This window comes from Prionailurus bengalensis, chromosome B2, assembly GCF_016509475.1.
Source record: "Prionailurus bengalensis isolate Pbe53 chromosome B2, Fcat_Pben_1.1_paternal_pri, whole genome shotgun sequence".
NCBI lineage: Eukaryota > Metazoa > Chordata > Mammalia > Carnivora > Felidae > Prionailurus > Prionailurus bengalensis.
In genome coordinates this window covers 5,488,181-5,508,605 of record NC_057349.1, presented here as the reverse complement: position 1 = coordinate 5,508,605, position 20,425 = coordinate 5,488,181, and the positions used below count along the sequence as shown (strand labels likewise).

The 20,425-nt window shown below is 42.9% G+C and overlaps 1 long non-coding RNA gene across 1 annotated transcript; it reads right to left on the bottom strand.

Moving 5' to 3' along the window:
* Nucleotides 1-12,297: 12,297 nt before the first annotated feature.
* On the bottom strand, nucleotides 12,298-18,765 carry LOC122489171. The gene is made up of 3 exons (XR_006298847.1): nucleotides 16,774-18,765; nucleotides 15,504-15,567; nucleotides 12,298-12,475 (listed from the first exon to the last, which is right to left on the bottom strand). It is a non-coding gene; the product is annotated as an uncharacterized LOC122489171 (long non-coding RNA).
* Between the last annotated feature and the right edge of the window lie 1,660 nt (nucleotides 18,766-20,425).

Genomic DNA, 20,425 nt, shown 5'->3' with positions numbered 1-20,425 from the left:
TTAGACCCCTAACTGACTGAGCCATCCAGGCGTCCCAAAGGCCAAATTGAGACTATTTGCCATGTCTGATCAAAGTTCCAGAAGGAGAAATAGATACAATGGAACAGAGGCATTATTTGAAATGTTTTCCAGAATGGCTGAAAGATATAAATCCTCATATTCAGGAAGTCAAATGAGTCCCAGGTAGGATAAATTCAAAGAATCACCATCTAGGTACATTGAAGTGATTCTGCCATAGAAAATATACAAAATATGATCTTAAAAGCGGTTTGTGGAAAAATACAAATTACCACAAATGAAACACATTAATGGCTGACTTCTCAAAAGCAACAATAGAAATAAGAAGACGGTGAACTAAGATCTTCAATGTGTTGAGGAAATAATTCTAAATATGAGATTTCTACCCCAGCAAAATTATCTTTCTCAAGAATGAGCGCAAATTAAGAGCATTTTCCACCAGTAGGAATTCTCTGAAGAAAATTTCAAAGAACTTAACTCAAGCCTAAAAGAAATGATCTTGAATAAAAGTCCAAAAGGCAAGTAGGACTGATGAACAAAGACAAAGACATCATTAACTATGTGGTCAACATTTTTAACAATTACATAACACAGTAAGAACAATGTCTGATGTATGGTGTTTACGACACAATTTGAACTAACATACTGGAAAATAATTGCATATAAATGGAGAGGGGAGTGGCGGCAAAAGTTTAAGTATTATAAGAACTTTCACACCCACGAGGATGGTTGTGAGAATTTAAAGCACATAAAAATGAGTGTTGGGGGGCACCTGGGTGGCTCAGTCGGTTAAGCATCCGACTTTGGCTCAGGTCATGATCTCACGGTCCGTGGGTTCAAGCCCCGCGTCGGGCTCTGTGCTGACAGCTCAGAGTCTGGAGCCTGTTTCAGATTCTGTGTCTCCCTCTTTCTGACCTTCCCCTGTTCATGCTCTCTCTCTCTCTGTCTCAAAAATAAATAAATGTTAAAAAAAATTTTAAAGAAAATGAGTGTTAATGAGTATGTGGAGGAATTAGAACACTCATACATTTCTGGGGGGAATGCAAAATGGTGTAGCCTCTTTGGAAAAGAGTCTGGCAGTTACTCAAAAGTTAGACATAGTGTACCATATGACCCAGCAATTTCATTTCTAGGCATATACCGAAGAGAATTGAAAACATATGTTGGCACAAAAATGTGTATACAAATGTTCACAGAAACAGCGTTTATAACAGCCCCAAAGTGAAAACAACACCATCAGCTGACGAGTGGGGATACCACATTTGAATTTACATGGGAATTGGAAGCTGACAAGTGAGATGCTAATCCTCACACTGTCCCATGCCCCGTGTTCCAGCCTTTGTTATTGGGACCAAATTTACTTCCCTTCCTACCTTTACTCTACGGTGTGTGTTTTTCTCTGGTGATGCCTCAGTTTCTCATAAGAACACATTCCTAGCAGGTCCGCCTGACAGTCTAGCAGACGTGTTCAGATGCATGTGAATCCCTGTAGTGGACATAGCTGAGACCTGAGCTAGGACGCCTTCCTGCCACCCCCACGTCTCTCCTTCCCTCCCTTCCCTTCTCTCTCCACCTCCCCCTTTCTGTGTCTCTCCTTTTGCACACACACACATATAACATTCATTTGCTCAACTATTTGGCAAGCACTGTTCTAAGCACTTGGAGCAGTGACAAAATAGACAATGTGTCACCCTTCTGGACATTTTAGAGAATGGCATGGCAAGTGCTATGAACAGGAAAAGGGTTGTGACAGACAGTGACTACGGGATACTTTACGTGGATTAAGGAAGGCCTTTCTTTCTTTTTATTTAAATTCCAGTTAACATGTAGTGTAATATTAGTTTCACGTGTGCAGTTGGATTTTTTTGGATTCCATACATCATCTGGTACTCACTCCTTAGTCCCCATCTACTTGTGTTTTTTTGTTTTGTTTTGGTTTTTGTTTTTTAGAGAGCGTGAGCAGGGAAGGGGGGCAGAGGGACAGAGAGAGAGAATCTTAAGCAGGCTTACTCAGTGCAGAGTCTGAATGGGGCTCGATCCCACAATCCTGGGATCACGACCTGAGCCAAAATCAAGATCTGGATGCTCAACTGACTGAGCCACCATTTTTAACTTTTTGAGGAATTTCCATACTGCTTTCCAGAGTGGCTATACCAGTTCATAAAGAATGTGTAAAACTCAACACCCCTCCAAAAAACCAAATAATCCAGTTAAAAAATGGATAGAAGACATGCATAGGCGTTTTTTTTAAAGAAGACATCCAGATGGCTAACAGATACATGAAAAGATGCTCACCATCACTCATCATCAGGGAAATACAAATCAAAACTACAATGAGATACCACCTCACACCTGTCACAATGGCTAAACTTAAGAACACAGGAAATAGCAGTGGTTGGCAAAGATGTGGAGAAAGGGGAACCCCTTAAACCTGGTGATGGGAACGCAAACTCGTGCAGCCACTGAAGATCTTTTTTTTTTAAGTTTATTTATTTATTTTGAGAGAGAGTGCGCATGTGAGTGAGGAAGGGGCAGAGAGAGAGAGAGAGAGAGAGAGAGACAGAGAGAGAATCCCAAGCAGCCTCCGCATGGTCAGTGTAGAGCCTGACTTGGGGCTCAAACTCACGAACCATGAGATCATGACCTGAGCAGAAATCAAGAGCCAGACACTTAACTGACTGAGCCGCCCAGGTGCCCCTAAGGAAGGTCTTTCTGATGAGGTGAACATTCAGCTCGGCTAAATGACAAGAGATACTCAGCTGTGCAAAAACCTGGCATGTAAGCATTCCATACAAAGAAAACAGCAGTGTACATGTTATATCTTATATATTATATGCCATAATCTGAGAGCTTCCCTCACCCCTAAAGATGGAAGAAGTGGGATTTTACACAGAACCCACCCCTGGTTGGCTTGTTCCACTCACCCAGGTAGGATGCTGGAATCCACCTTGAGCGGCACCCCAAATGGGAGACTGCGACTCACAGGGCCCTCAGCTGTGGGGACCCTCCACCAGATCCCTCTTGGGGCACAACCATATTTCCAACCTACTGCACGCTCTCATGGGGCCTCCGGGCATATGGTTTTCAGGGTTTCTAACCTCATTCCACAGGGAGGGGAACTTCAGGGAAATCCCAGCCTAGGTGCAGAATCACAGCAAGGAAAAGCCAGCGGGAAGCCCTCCTCCCTTGCTTTTAGGGAATTCCAGACTCTGCATATCTAAGCTCTGGAAGACGAAGAGTGGAAATTTCTCCAATCCCTGGAGGACATTCTGATAGAGCAGGAGCATAAAACCCGGATTCCCCAAGAGGAGTAAGGGACTCAGGGCTCTTGTGCCCCTACGAGGGTCAGAGGGGACAGTGGTCAGCACCGGCTGGGCCTCCTCTCAGGCAGCCTCACAGATCGTTCCTGGCTTTCAGGGCCCTCCCTGACGGGGCTTAGCCATCTCTGCAGTGATGTCTTTTGAGTGAGTATGGGAGAGAGGACTATTTGCCTTCTGGATTCTTCCTGGGCTCATTCCTCCAGATTGTCTTTGCTCATTTTCTTTTCCTCATGAGGATTCCTTCCATTTCCTCTCCCATCTCTTCAGGGTATCATATCCAATCAGTTCTTCAAGACCCACCTCAGAACTCACCTCGGCTGGGCGGCCCTCCCTGAGTGCTGTTACTTCATTAATGTCTTCTTGGCTGAATGCCAAAAACACCTGGCCTCTTATTCATACCCTCTTATTCATACCCTCTCTTCCTCACTTCCTCCCTCCCCACTTTCTTCTTTTCCTTCCTTCCTTCCTTCTTAATAATAAACTTACTCATCTCAACCCTTTTTGAAAAAAGTTATTACTAAATTTGGAATGCGTAATGATAACATTTCAAACATATGTGAGGGGTATAAAACATTCACAATAGGGGCACATGGGTGGCACAGTCAGTTGAGTGTCAGACTCTTGATCTCGGCTCAGGTCATGATCTCAGGGTTCGTGGGATCAAGCCCCAACTCCGGCTCTGTGCTAACAGCATGGAGCCTGCTTGGGATTCTGTCTCTCTCTCTCTCTCTCTCTTCCTCTCTCTGCCCCTCCCCCACTTGTTTTCTCTTTCTCTCTCCCAAAATAAATAAGCTTAAAGAACATTACCAATAATCCAAAGATATGTATGCCCCCCACCACACACCAGCTCAAGAACAAAATATTACCAGGGGTGCCTGGTGGCTCAGTAATTTTAATGCCCCACTCTTGATCTTGGCTCAGGTCATGATCTCATGGTTCGTGACTTCTAGCCCCGCATTGGGCCCTGTGCTTACAACAGGGAGCCTGCCTGGGATTTTCTCTACCCTCTCTCTGCCCCTCCCCCACTCGTGCACACACATGCACTGCTCACGCTCACTTGCTCTCTCTCTAAATAAACTTTTTAAAAAATGTTTAAAAAGAACAAAATATTACCATTTCCCATGATATCTCAGTGCTTTCCTGCCCACCCTACCCCAATGGGTAACTGTGGGGAAATAAGTTCAAGAATTCCTTATACTTACATAAATGGGTTAAAAAAAGCTTAGGGTGGAAAGCTGCCACCACAGGGCGAAAGTGCCCAAGGTTAGTTAGTGAGATATTATGATTGGATCACGGGTAACTTGTTATATCACCTGCAGGCAACGACTTGCCATCTGGTGCCAATATGCTTTAATTACAAGCTCCACTTGTCCCCCAGACCCTTTGTTTCTTGCACACACAAGTTAATGATTACCATCTGATTGTTTTCTTCACATTCATCACGTGTGTAAGATCTTAAGAACTCAATAAATAGAGACAAAAAGCCTGTTTGGGGGCTCTTGCCTCCTCCCAGACATTAGCCTCTCTCATTTTCAATTCTGTGTCCATGCTCTCTTGCTGGACAAGAGAGAACTCCAGACTCATAGTCTGCGACAGGTAACCACTATCCCGAACGTTGTGTCTATCATTCTCCCTTACTTTTCTTTGTAGTTTCACCACTTTCTATCTCTAACCAGTGAATGATTTAGTTCTGCATGCTTTTGAATTTTACACCAGTAGAATTTTACTATAGGTACTTGTTTTGTGCATTATTTTTTGGACTCTGCATTTTGTTTGCGAACGTCCTTCCATGTTGGTGCATGCTGCTGAGTTCATTTTCACTGCTGTATGGTGTCCTTGGGATGACTGCATCATTATTTGTTTATCCATTCTGTTGTTCTTCCACATTAGGATTGTCTGTATTCTTAATTATGAGCTATACCTCTATAAGCATTCTTGTAGATGTCTCCTGATGCATCTGTGTGGGAGTTTCTCCAAGATATGTACAAAGTATTAGAAATGCCAGTTCTAAGAGTACACACATATCCAACTTTATAGAAATGCCAAATGACTTCCAGAGTGGTTGTCCTAGTTTAAAGTCTCACCAGTGGTGGATGAGCGCTCCTGGGGCTCCACATCCTTCATGACCTCAGTCTGTCATCTCTTAATTTTTGCCGATGTGGAGGCAAAATCTTGGAGGGTTTAGTTAGAATTTCTTTGATTTCTATGAAGCTAAATATTCTTTCACATGTATTTATCGGTCATTTAAGTTTCCTCTTTTGTTAAGAGCCTGTTCAAACCTTTTGCCCATTTTAAAAAATGGAGCTGTGAGGTTTTTTTTTTCTCCTTACCTTTCTGGATATTGAGTAGCTCTTCAGATATTCTCAATATATGCAGTCCTGTATTGGTTATATATTTTACCAATATCACCTCCTTGTTTGTGGAGTTTTTGTTTTCTATTTATGGCTTTCTTGGAACTGAAGTTCTTAATTTTAATTAAATTAGATGTGTAAATATTTTCCTTTGAGCTTTGTGCTTTCTGTGTATTATTTAAGCAATTCTTTCTATCTTGGGATCAGGATGATATTCTCTTACATTACCTTCTAAAAGCTTTACAGTTTTGCGTATGGCATTTAGGGTTAATTCACCATGAATTGATTTTTGTGTGTTATGAGAGAGGGATCAAATTTCATTTTGTTCACATGGACAAAAAGTTGTTGCCATAGTTTATTATATAGTGTCCAATATAATATGCTGCTACCTCTATAATATGTTGGTACCTCTATCATATGCCAACTGTCCAAATATAATGTGGATCTGTGTCTGCTTTCTCCTCTGTTCCATTGGTCCAATTAGCTAGGCTTGCAGTAAAACTATGCCATCTTAAGTATTATGGCTTATAAGAAGTCCTGATATTTTTGTGAGGCATGTCCTAACACATTTTTCTTTTATTTTTTTAAGGATATTTTTGGTATTTTACTCCCCCATAACAAAAAGAGATAGGTTAAATAAATTAAATTGGAAATGAAAAAGGAGAGGATAATTGAAGTTGCTCCAGATATTGAAAAGAAAATCAGAGCATGTATATACAACATTATACCAATACATTTGAAAACTAATACAATAAAAAATTCTGCAGGGGCGTCTGGGTGGCTCAGTTGGTTGGGCGTCTGATTCTTTATTTCAGCTCAGGTCAAGATCCCAGGGTAATGGGATTGAGCCCCTTGTCGGACTCCAGGCTGAACATGGAGCTGCTTGAGATTCTCTCTCTCCCTCTCCATCTGCCCCTCCACACTCTCTTGCACGCACTCGCTTTCTCTCTAAAAAAAAAAACTAAAATAAAAAATAAGGGGCACATGGGTGGCTTAGTTGGTTAAGCATCCAACTCTTGATTTTGGCTCAGGTCATGATATCCCAGTTCGTGGGATCAAGCCCCTCATCGGGCTGTGCGCTGACAGTGCAGAGCCTGGTTGGGATTGTCTCTCACTCCCTCTCTCTCTGCCCCTTCCTACTCGTGCACTCTCTCTCTCTCTCTCAAAATAAATATAAGTAAATGATAAGATAAGATAAAATTTCTCCAAATGTATAACTCAGTCTGACTCAGCAACTGATTTTTTTAGAGAATTTTTTCTAGTTATTGCTGACACTGTATATAAATGCAATAGATCTTTTTATAGTGTCCAGAAACCGAAGCTCTCCTGGATTTTGCCAGATAACATTTAGATTGGAATTTTTACATTAATGTAATTTGCTGTTTGTTGTTGTCCTTGGTCTATATATATTTTGCTATATAAAGGTCATGCTACCTTCTGAAAGATTTGGTATTAGATCAAAATTATAGCTCTTTAAATACTTGGTAAAACTCACCAGTGAAATTGCCAGTGAACTCATTTGAGTCCTGTTAGTTGTTTTTGTTTTAATCAGACTTGGGAAGTTATGTATTTTAGTACTATGTCCATTTCACTCTTCTTCAGGTTCACTGGCATAAAGCCGGCCATTGCATCCTCTCATCTGCTAAAGGTCTGCAGGGTCTGTGGCAAGTCCCATCTTGTCCATTTCCACCATTGTTCCTTTTGGCTGCATTCTTCTACTCTTCGTTAATTTCACCAGGGTTTTGTCAATTTTATTAGTCTTTTCAGAAAAAACCAACTTTTGGCTTTATTGATCATCTCCATGGTATGCTTTATTACTTTATCACTTATTTCCGGTTCTTTGAAAAACATCCCCTTTCCTGTTATTTCCTTGAGTTTACTTTGCTCTCCCCCCCCCCAACTGCCTAAGATAAAAGTTTATTATTTATTATTTGTTAGCTTTTCCATATCCATTATCAGAAGTTGGCCAGAAATCCCAAAATAAATATTTCACTACAAATTCTTTAAAGCATTGAGTACAAACAGTCCTTTTATGCCATGTGTAAAATAAAATGTGGAGACAAGGGGGAAAAGAGAGGCATTCTGGTGCAGGAAGCAGTGTCACCTTGGCAGTGTCTCCCTGGACCCTGAGGACTCTAACATGGCATCTGTGGCGGTGGCACCTGGCCAAACACCATGTCACTGCAGAGGCAATGGTGCACAGGTTCTGGCGCCCGCCTCCTCAAGCAGCGGATGCTTCAGGAAACAGCACCAGAAGGAGCGAGAGCAGAAAATGAGGGACATTCAGGAACCATGCTGATGAGAGGGCTCATTCCCTGGGAACTCCTAGAAGTAACTAGAGGGAACCTTCGGGACGAGGGAAGGTTATGGGATGCACAGGTACTTTTCATAGGAAGCAAGAGCCTGAAAAGATGTGCCTTATTAATTTTGACCAACTTTACCCCCTGGCCCGATATGGTCTGGGAAAATCTAGGGTTTTGAGCCATGAGAGCAAGGGAGCAGGGTATATGCAAAAAAATGGATAGAATCTAGTAATGTTGAAAAAGACAAGTTAGTAACTATTTTAAATATCAGTGTAGGGTTTTTTCATTTTATTTTTAATTTTTTTTAATTTACATCCAAATTTGTTAGCGTATAGTGCAACAATGATTTCGGGAGTAGATTCCTTAATGCCCCTTACACATTTAGCCCATCCCCCCTCCCACAACCCCTCAGGTAACCCTCAGTTTGTTCTCCATATTTATGAGTCTCTTCTGTTTTGTCTCCCCTGTTTTTATATTATTTTTGTTTCCCTTCCCTTATGTTCATCTGTTTTGTCTCTTAAAGTCCTCATATGAGTGAAGTCCTATGATACTTGTCTTTCTCTGACTAATTTCACTTAGCGTAATACCCTCCAGTTCCATCCACATAGTTGCAAATGTCAAGATTTCATTCTTTTTGATTGCTGAGTAATAATCCATTGTTTATATCTATACCACATCTTCTTTATCCATTCATCCATCAATGGACATTTGGGCTCTTTCCATACTTTGGCTATTATTGATAGTGCTGCTATAAATGTGGGGTGCATGTGTCCCTTCGAAACAGCACACCTGTATCCCTTGAATAAATGCCTAGTAGTACAATTGCTGGGTCGTAGGGTAGTTCTGTTTTTAGTTTTTTGTCGAACCTCCATGCTGTTTTCCAGAGTGGCTGCACCAGTTTGCATTCCCAATTATCAGTGTGGTTTTAAGATAAGAAAACAACTCTGCATTAGAGTTTCGTCCAAAGATGCTGAGATTTACATTACTTTCTTCACAAACAGGCCATTCCACAGACCCCGCTCTAAAGGGGTAGAGTTAATGAGATTCTTTAACCAGTAAAGCCACTTGTAAACTACAGAAATTCTCAGAGGGATTCATCAGTGCCCCATGCCTTCTGGAGGCATTTAACTAGCCACCTGGAGAATTTCCATCTCTAGACAATTATTTCACAATAAGGAAGAAAAAAAATTGCCTGAGGTTTTCAACTACAGTTAAATTCATTGGAGTCAACATGTCAGACAGTTGGTGTAGCTGCCCCGGGTCTGTTAGGCACAAAACTTTGCTCTTGAGGGATTGCTCATTTCCCACACTGGATAGCATATAGATGGGATCAAAAATTGTATATTCCAGATGACAGAGAATCTGACCTCCAAAATCAGCTCACTCAATAGTTATTAGTAATGATAGAATTTTATTACAAGAAAGAGGTGAAGAAAATTGCTGAGATATTTATATTTTATTTTTTATTTTTTATTTTTTAATGTTTATTTTTGAGAGAGAGAGAGAGAGAGAGAGAGAGAGAGAGCACGTGACAGAGCATGAGCAGGGGAGGAACAGAGAGAGAGGGGGGACACAGAATCCGAAGCAGGCTCCAGGCTCTGAGCTGTCAGCACAGAGCCCAACTCAGGGCTTGAACCCACAAACCGTGAGATCATGACCTGAGCTGAAGTCAGAGGCTTAACCCACTGAGCCACCCAGGCACCCCAGATATTTTATATTTTATAATGCACACACATTGCAATGCATTCATCAAATGACTTAGGTCAGGTTACTTCGTAAGTATAAGGTATACTTTAGAGTCCCTGTGTGCAGTCGAGTTCAAGCTGCCCTTGGTGAGATATTGCCTGAAATCACACCCTCACCTGGCTTCCTAATTACCAATCACCCTGAAAGCATTTCCGTACTAAATCACTGTACACAAACCTATGACCTTACCCATTCTGAGTCTCTAACTTCCAGTCCTGGATCTTAACTGCCTACTGCATGCATGCATGCATGCATTCATTAGCAAATACTCAGAATCTACTCTGGACAAAGCGCTATTTCTCATTTACACAGTGTGGCTGATATTGGGCCCTTCCTCCCCCATCTGCACCTTCTGTTTCTCTCTCCTATACGTCACAATAGTCAACTATGTAGCCTGGAATGAAGGGAGGAAGGGAAAAAGAGAGAAAGAAAAAGAAGGGAAGAATGGTTTGCTTCCAGCTGGATTCAAGCAGATCCTGGCGTCATGAGGGTGCAGGCACCCTTCAGCACCCCCAATCCTCTCCCCGGTGGTGAAGCTCCCCAGTCAGGACCAGGGGTGGTCAATTTCCCTTCAGTCACCAGATGGTTTCTTTTTTCAACGTTTACTTATTTTTGAGAGAGGGAGAGAGGATCCCAAGAGGGCTCTGTGTGGACAGCAGAAAGACCAGAGAGACCCATGCAGGGCTGGAACTCATGAACCCTGAGTTCATGACCTGAGCCAAAGTCGAAAGCTTAACCCACTAAGCCACTCAGGCACCCCTGCCAGGTAGTTTCTAATCCAGCTTCGGAGACAGGGACCATGGGAACGAACCCCAAGTGAAAAACATTACGCACCCGGGGCGTTGCCTGTTGGCTGTTATTAAACCACCTCTCCTACAAGGGCCTCTGGGTGGCTGCACTTCGGTTCAGGTCATGATCTCACAGTCCACAAGTTCAAGCCCCATGTAGGGCTCTGTGCTAACAGCTCAGAGCCTGGGGCCTGCTTTGGATTCTGTGTCTCCCTCTCTGTCTCTGCCCCTCCCCCACTCATGCTCTGTCTTCCTCTCAGAAATAAATAAACATAAAAAAATATTTTTTAACCACTTCTGCTACAGAGCACAATCAGGACGCAGCCAGGATGAGCCCCATGTAGGAGCTGGACATAAACCAGAGGACCTCAGCTCCAAAACGCACCAGTGGGCTGCCTGAGTCGGCACCCATATCCACCGATCGGGACGAGGCCCTTCCAACCAATCAAGATGAGGCATTTTTCTTTCCCTTTCTCTCCTTAGCATACTGGGCCCAGGGGGAACCTGGGTTTTGTCTGTTTAAGCAGGGTCCCCGCTCTGTTCCAGGAGACTACATTAAGTATCCTCTGTCAGTGCTGTGTCTCTTTTCGGCTCCAGCCGTAGCCTCCGTAAAGCCTTCTTGTGCCTTTGTTTTTGGGGGTCTCCTCTCATCGCTGTCATTGTAGGGCCAAAAACGCAATTCCGGTAATGTTTTTGAAGGATTTCCCTGGTGTACCATCTCAGAAACTAGGAGACGCCCAGCATTTAATAACTGCCGTATGTCCCACAAGTACTGTGTGAGATACTTCATCTCAAAAACCAGCGGTCACGGGACTAGAGAGTGCCTGAATTCTGGCTCTCCACAGTGAGCGTGGCACTTACCCTCTCTATGCCCACAGTCTTCTCATCTGTAAAATAGAAGCAAGGATATTACCTATTCCATAGGTGATAGCCAGGATGAGACAAGACACTCCGTGTAGAACATTTAGTACAGCTAATTATGAATGCTACGCTTCTTGGGTTTTGAAAAAAACCTTCATATTCTAAACCACCCTTTTTGTGTATGATCACAAGTACAATAAATTACAGGATCGTAATGTTGAGAGGTTAACACGTTTAGCCTATAATATAGATAAAAGACTATATATCTATCTTTTTAAAAACAGCATAACCTCAGAGTGAAGTGTAAAGCTGCCAAGAAGGAGCTAGTCCTGTTTGAGGAGCATGTATGTGTCTGTGGGGTCAGCCGGCCAGGCTGCAGGGTCACCCGCAGACTGGGTGGCTTAACAGAAATGTATCATGTCTGAGTTCTGGAGGCTAGAAGTCCTAGATCAAGGTGTCAGCGGGGTGGTTTCTTCTGAAACCTCTCTTGTGGCTTGTAGATGGCTGTTTTCTCTCTGTGTCTTCACGTCGTCTCCCTTCTGTGCAGGCCTGTGTCCTAATCTCCTCTTAGTGTAAGGACACCAATCTTTGGATTAGGACCCACCCTAAGAACCACACTTTGACTACCTCGTTAAAGACCTAGCATCAAGTGCTGTCACGTTCTGGGACAATAGGGCCTTGGGACTTCAATACATGAATTTTGAGGGGTACACAATGCAGCTCATAATTCATTATTTGTAATGAATTATTTGCCGATTCTAACCAATCACCACCGCCTTTGTTTTACACGCTTTTGTCCTAAAGAGCATCTAGCCCTTACACCGATTTGCTTCCTTTCTGGGAAAGTGGATAGGCCTGCAGGTCTGAAGTTGAGTTTAAAACTAGTGGCAAATGAAAAACACAAATCATCGAGTGTTTCAAAAAGCCTTTAAATGATAGTTGAGTTGCATGAGGTACCAGAGAAGGATGTGGCAGGAGTCAGGACTACAGCGATCTTCAGCTGATTCCCTCTGGTTTGTTTCTGTGTATCTGTTGGCATGATGGTTCACAGCCCTCTCTGGAGCTCTCTGGATGGGATCTGAAACCAGCTGTAGGGGGGAAGGCAAGGAGACATGGAAGAAAGAGGCAGGCCATTTCAGTTTGGTAGGTGGCAGTTGTGATAAACAAAGGGAGCTTTCACGTCAGGTTTGTCTCGTCGGGAGCAAGATGAATGGATCCCTGCATCCACCTGCCATATCTTAAAAGTTCATAAAGAGGCTCCAAAAGGGTTCAGTCACGTATACCATGCAGGTGTTCTCAACGCCACATCACCATCTCAAGGCTGTGTCCTTAGAGCAGCCTCTGGGGGCGGGAAAAGCAGGAGGACCCCACATCCCCAGGACGGGGGAGGGGGAGAGGAACCTCTAATACCCGAGTCCAGCTCACAGGTCAATCGTGTCTTTTCAATGACCTTCTCCAACGTGGCAATATACATCGTATGTATCACTGATTTCCTTTATCCTCAAAGCCTCTAGTTTCTGGAAACAGAAGGATGAATCACTACATTATCTTACAGAATACCAGAACCCCTGGGAGAACGGCTCAGTTATGACACGGAAGGTGTAGAACAAAGAGCCTGGCTTTTTATTTATTTTTTTCAGTTTATTTATTTTGAGGGAGACAGAGAAAGCGAGCAGGGGAGGGGCAGAGAGAGAGGGAAAGAAAGAATCCCAAGCGGGCTCCACACTGTCAGCACAGAGCCCAAATGTGGGGCTGGAACTCCTGGAACCGTGAGATCATGACCTGAGCCGAAACCAAGAGTCAGATGCTTAACCGACTGAGCCACCCAAGTGCCTCAAGAGCTTGGCTTTTTATTTATTTATTTATTTATTTATTTATTTATTTATTTATTTATTTGTATGTATGTATGTATTTATTTATTTATTTATTTTTGAGAGCTTGGCTTTTTAAATGATTTCTGCTTTGTGGCAAGAAGCTGCTAGGCGGATTTCACTTGCCTGCGGCACGTCTGGAAGGAGATGTAATATTGGAAATTTTCTCTGAGTAATTTCACCTATGGCACAATTTGCTCTGTCACCCGAGGAGTTTGTTGTAATACTCTGGTTCTTGGAACAGAAAAGCTATTTAAACAAAGCAGTTTCTCCTCCGTGGTGATTTAACGATCTAGCAATGAGGAGGGGGAAAAAAAAAAACTTTCACAAAACTAGGCAACCTAAGCTCAAAATTCTTTCCGCATTTCAGGCAAGTATACATCCCCTTCACTTACAATTAAATCCCTTGGGTCACTCTCAACAGAAGCAAGACTTTGATTCCAAGTTAATAAAATTGTTACTCATTGTCTTCAGCTGGGGTCTGTGAACTGGCCAAAAAAAAACCTTAGGAATGGTTTGACTCTGTCTCTCGGCTCTAAATTATTTATGTGCATAATCATTAAGTAAGTGGTGTAAATATCTTATTTACATAAGGCAGAAGTGGTGTTTACAGATACAAAACCAAAGCTTAATTAGCAGTCAGTGTCTCCCCCCACCAAGAATTCAAGGTGCTGGGGGAGGGGCTTACTGCCGCTTCTCCAAGTTATCATCAGGTTTCCTTAACGTGGAAATTAGAAGGATGCGTATCTGAGGTTGCTGATTTCTTTGGTGGTGGTGGTGAACTGTGAGTTTCCTTTCATGATTCAGATTTGGAGCAAAGCAGTGAAACTGCATTTTAAGGCCTGTTCTCCAGTATCCCAGGGACTTCTTTCATATTTTTCCACAATGGACAGACTTTTTCCACTGACCTTAATTCTATAAAACTTCAGAACAAAAGTTTCTTTTTTTTTTATTTCTTTCTTTCTTTCCTTCCTTCTTTCTTTCTTTCTTCCTAACATTCTTTCACAAAGTTAAAAATCACTACCCTTTAGGGGCTCCTGAGTGGCTCAGTCGGTTAAGCGTCCGACTTCGGCTCAGGCCGTGATCTCAGGATTCGTGACTTCGATCCACATCCGGCTGTGTGCTGATAGCTCCAAGCCTGGAGCCTGCTTCAGGCTCTGTGTCCCTCTCTCCCTCTCTGCCCCTCCCCTGCTCATGCTCTGTCTCTCTCACAAAAAAAACTTTAAAAAGTAAAGTGTTTAGGGGCACCTGGGTGGCTCAGTCGGTTGAGCATCCGACTTTGGCTCAGATCATGATCTCACGGTCTGTGGGTTCAAGCCCTGTGTCGGGCTGTGCGCTGACAGTTCAGAGCCTGGAGCCTGCTTGGGATTCTGTGTCTCCCTCTCTCTCTGCCCTCCCCCGCTCATGCTCTGTCTCTCTGTCAAAAATAAATAAACATTAAAAAAATTTTTAATAAAAATAAAAAAAAAATCACTACGCTTTAACACCAGCAAGATGACTTAGATGACTATGTCTCTGGCTCTATCATCATTAAAAGGCTACTTCTGGCAAAATCTTAGATGCCCAGTTTGGACTATCAATTGTTTAGTAAGCACTTTGGAAGGGTTTCCTTAGTTCACTGACAATTTGTGAGGTAAAATAGTACTACCACTTAGTACCTGGGAGGGTTTTGTTTTGTTTTAAGGCATAATGTCTTAAGCCCTGGTGGACTGTAATAAACAGAAGACTTTGATGAAAGAGAACTGCCCCCTGCTGTGAACAGCCAGGAGCAAAGTTAACCATTACAAAATACCAATTTTGCAAGAAATTATGTCACTGATGCAGAAGTTACTGGTTAACTGCAGTCCAGTCTCTGAATTAATGGAAAGAGCTGCCTTAGTGAACTATAATGTTCTGATGTCATTTAAAGTTTGGAGGTTCCAATTTAGAAAACTGGTATCGGTCAACAAGACATGACTAGCATGGCAAGTAGTGGGATGGAAGCCAGACACCCTGGTACTTTCTCCTCACATATATTGATTTCTAACTTAATTATAAACTAACTCCAGAAGTTTCAATGATTGTGCAATATAACGTTTTTCAGCCCATCAGATTTATGACCTGTTTGATCATTTCCCAGTGACATTTTCAGATAGTGCAGAAAAACCATAAGGGGTGTAGATTTGAAAAGAACTTCTTAAAACATCTACGTGAACAGATGAGAAGGCTGTAGGTCCATGTAAGTTCACATGCAGTAAAACCTCACCTATTTAAAACCCAGCACACCCTGAACTCTGCCTGATTTTTCCCATGATTAACTCAGTTTTCATCTGAAAGAGACAAATGAAAAAAAAATTAGTATCACGAATTTACTCGAGGCAGAAGGAGGAAGAGAGGAAAGAAAAAACAAATCACCACATTACATTTATTGCAAGATGCATACCTTTCTTCATCGTCTCTGAAGTCAGGATGTGCCTTGCAGTCAAGGTAGTCTTATACCTGTCCTTGACCAGGTAGTTGTGTGTTGTGTGAGCAAGAAGGAATCAGGCCAAATGGTTCATGTTGCCACCACCCAAGCTGAGAGATGTGCATGGTTAATACTTCATATATGAAGCTTAGTTGACTTTTTTGTTCTTTTAATATTTATTTATTTTTGAGAGAGACAGAGCACAAGCAGAGGAGGGGCAGAGAAAGGGAGACACAGAATCCGAAGCAGGCTCCAGGCTCCAAGCTGTCAGCACAGAGCCTGACACGGGGCTCAAACCCACGAACCTCAAGATCACGACCTGAGCCTAAGTCAGACACCTAACCACTGAGCCACCCAGGCACTCCAATCATGGTATAATCTTTAAAAAATTCATTTAGGGGGCGAGCCTGGAGCCTGCTTCAGATTCTGTGTCTCCCTTTCTCTCTCTGCCCCTCCCCGGTTTGTGCTCTCTCCCTCTCTTTCCTTCCCGCTCTTTCTCTCTCTCTCTTTCCCTCTCAAAAATAAATAATAAACATTTTTTAAAATTAAGATTAAACTATGATTTAACATTGGAACAACAAGTCTTAGGAGTGTCTTAACCAATATTTTGCTTACATTTTCCCATTTATGTACAAGACTTATACAATAGAAACCCATGTCTAAATAAAATCTGAAAAAGAGCTTTCAGTAAGTAAAACCTTAAAAAAAATCTATGAGAAAGTATTGTGTCCTCATTTATTTGAAATTATCTTCCTCATTTGTTTGAAATTATTTTCCTTCTTAGGGTTCCATCAAACACTGGGGCGTCTTGTCATCACAGGTGTGTTAACTGGAAGAAGGAATGTCATCCCGTGGGGTCAGTCCTCACAAATCTCTCTGACAGCCTTGCCCCAAGACCTCATCCTACCTGACAAGCCCCCGCCCCTCCTGCAGCCACCACTTCTCCATCCCCCAAATCAGAGAGCCCCCGAGAGCGCGGGAAGCAAAGCCGGCAGCCGCTTTCTCGGGGTCCTGCCATCATCGGCCAACCACGATTGTAAGATGTTATGGCAATCAGAAGTCGGTTTACCTGGTATAAAACCCAGTGCCAGCGCATCGCTCAGTAAGCAATTGCATTTAGCGTCATGACCCAGGTCACCAAAGCTTCACTGACTGTCGCAGAAAAGAAGAACACGGTCAGACACATTCCCAGTAAGAAGGGTTGACACAAAAAGCGTCATCTAGCTAACTACCCATAACTAAATCTGAGCCTCATTCCCTGCACCCCCTCCTCAGCTTAAATGATGCCGTCCTTATCGTAATTTGGATCATAGGAGACATTTCCTTAGGCATTTAGGACTATATTAAAAATGTGTGGTTGCATCTCTATCGGTTTCAAAATGTCACTTCTATGTCTGGTAAACTGCAGAAGGGGTGGCCCCGGACATTTCCAACATTCCCGGAAGAGTGAAATTCCATTCTTTCCAGATTATCCTAGATGGTTCAGACCTTAACATGGGCTTCCCGTTGTGCTGGGAGAGGAAAGAGGAGACAGTGATCTATCCTATGACAAGCTGGGTGTTTAGAAGACAGGAATGGTAAGATTTAATAAAACTTAATACATTTTTGAAAAATGTATACATTTTACATAAATTCGTGTAAATTTAACAAATAGAACACACATCACACAAGGCTTTGCTCTACTGAATTCTCTCTCTCCCAATCTGAACTACTTTAAAGTAAATTTTCATCAGATTCACCGTATCGTGTTCTTGGCTGTCCTCCACAGCCAGTTCAAGCGTGTGATAGTATGAAGGGCATGGGCGTGTATTTTTTTAAAGCCTAGAAGTGTAAAACTTATTAGGCCTACTATCTTCACAAGCGAAAACTTAAAACTTTTGACAGATGCTAAATCTTTACAAAAAGGAAAAAACTAATAATGAAACACACACACACACACACACACACACACACACACACACTGCCTCAGATTCGACACCTCCTCATCGTACCTGCAGATGTCATATAGAGGTGGATACTACACCGATTAGCAGGGGTCTGCGCATATGTGCTCTCCCCAAAGTACAAGAGGTTAGTTCGAACACCTTCAGTCTGAGAAATTCTTTAAAACGGTTGCGTGGGACAGCAATCTGTTGTGTAGATTCTACCTTGGCCTACTGCTTTCCAAAATTACAACTGTGAAATAAATGCAGTGGCAGGTGGGCACAAGCTCAGATCCTAAGAACGGAGAGGTGTTTGGATTCCCGACGTGGATGGTGGTGATGGTTACATTTAGGCGCCGACTTGACGGGCACACAGAGTGCCCAGGTTGAACAGTATTTCTGGGTGTCTGTGAGGGTGTCGGCAGATGAAATTAGCACTTGAAGCAACAGACTCCGTAAATTGTTGTTGCCGGTGTGGTGGGCGTCATTGAATGGGTGGTGGGCTTGACTAGAAAAACCAAAGCAAACCAGCAGAGGAATTCACCACTTACTTCTCTTCGGCCTCCCTGCTTGACCTGGGATGTCTGCTCTCATCTTCCGCTCCCAGACTGGCCTTTCCACCATTGGGTCCCCTGGCCTCGGGCCTCAGACTCAGGCTGAATCACACCACAGGCTTTCCTGGGTCCGCGGTTTGCAGACAGCAGATTGGCAGACGTTGAACTTCTCAGACATTATCAAGTGGGCCAGTTCTTCCTGACAAATCTCCTTTCCTCCTGTTGGTTCAGCTCCTCTGGGAAATCCTGACTAATACACTAACTGTGCCTCTGATTCCTAGGTTAGGAATTCCCTGTATCACTTAACTCTGAAAGCATGTATTAAAATAGTCAATAAATGAACAAGCAAGCACAGGAATAGTGCTCCCTCCTGTGGCCAAAGTTCTGAAAACTTTTCAAATGTGGGGAAGCTATCTCTTGGAACCCCCAAGTGGATCACAGACCCAGACCCCAGAGATCCCAGTTTGCCACTGCAGGTCCTGGGTATAGACAGGATCATGATTTTATTTTTTTAATTTTTAAAACATGTTGGTAATGTTTATTTATTTTTGAGAGAGACAGACACAGAGCACGAGCGGGAGAGGAGCAGAGAGAGGGGGAGACACAGAATCCCAAGCAGGCTCCAGGCTCTGAGCTGTCAGCACAGAGCCAACACTGGGCAAACCGTGAGATGAGATCATGTCCTGAGCCAAAGTCAGACACCCAACCAACTGAGCCACCTAGGCGTCCCAACAGGATCATGATTTTAAAAGCTGGACTCGTGGTTTGTGGTAATGGATGCAAATAAATCAGGACACATGTTTAAGTCATAAAGAATAAAATTTAATTCAGTGCTACAGTCCGGTAACGTTAGATTTGCACTTTTGAATGTCTACTATGTGTGAAGAAAATGTCTGTCAAAATTTAAAGAGGTCTAACTTGCAAAAGGAGAAACGGTCTTGGGGTTGGTGGATTCTTCTAATTCTTATAAAATACAGTGGTTCCCAGGGGCGCCTGGGTGGCATAGTCGGTTAAGCGTCCGACTTCAGCCAGGTCACGATCTCGCGGTCCGTGAGTTCGAGCCCCGCGTCAGACTCTGGGCTGATGGCTCGGAGCCTGGAGCCTGTTTCCGATTCTGTGTCTCCCTCTCTCTCTGCCCCTCCCCCGTTCATGCTCTGTCTCTCTCTGTCCCAAAAATAAATTTTAGAAGTTGAAAAAAAAATTTTTTTTTTAAAAAATAAAATACAGTGGTTCCCAGTCAGAAGTGATTTTGCTGCCCAGGAAAAGGTGACCACACCTGGAGACATCTTTGGCTTCACATCTCAGGGCCCGTGTGCTGCTAGGACCTAGTGGGTCAGGGCTGCTCCTAAATGTCCTACAATGCCCAGGACAGCGCTCCCCGCCAATAATGAATCACCTGATCCAAAATGTCCGTAGAGCTGAGGTTGAAAAACCTTGATACAAGAATGCTCTGTAATACTTTCCATTCCTATGCAATATATAAACCTTCAGCTTGTACGCAGTACTTATTCAGTGCAAAACTAAGTACGTTTTGCTAAATTTCCAGCAATAAAGCCAGTAACTCAGAAAGGAAGATTCTTATGAATCATGAATCACGTCTGACTACATTCTTTTGGATTATGTATTTTTTCTTGGAACATGATATGCTAACGATCTTCAGCCATTGTTTTTCAAAATAGAAAATGTATTTGGGTGTTTTGGTTGATACCCTCCGTGAGATATAAATTTAGATATTCTTGTCCCTCAGAGAAATACTAGAAAGGTGAAATTGTTTAAATTAACTCTACATGGGGCTGAAATGTTTTCATTAGAAAAACGTGCCTGCTAGCAACAGGTGCATCGAGAGCAGGAGAAAGGAGAGAGAAAGATCGACTTTAACATAGTCACCCCTCTGGCAACCATGGAAAAGCATTTCTTTTAGGACCAGGATCCCCAGCCTGGGATGCCCAAATCCTGAGGCTCTATGACAATAAGGAGAGTCTGAAAGCTACTTTCAACGTTTTAGAAATGACTTAATAATAATTGACCATTTATCTACTCGAAAACATATTAGACTCACTAAAAAGCAAAACAACACATGCAGACACTTACTACATACAAGTTTATTTCATCTGATGTAATATTGTAGGAATTGCCAGATCTCTCTGGGAGGGAGGGAAGTAACACAAAGCATCCTTTGTGATTAAACAAGAAGTTGGAGACTACTGCCTTGAGGAAACCTGGCAGTTAGATGAGGCTGTCTGGG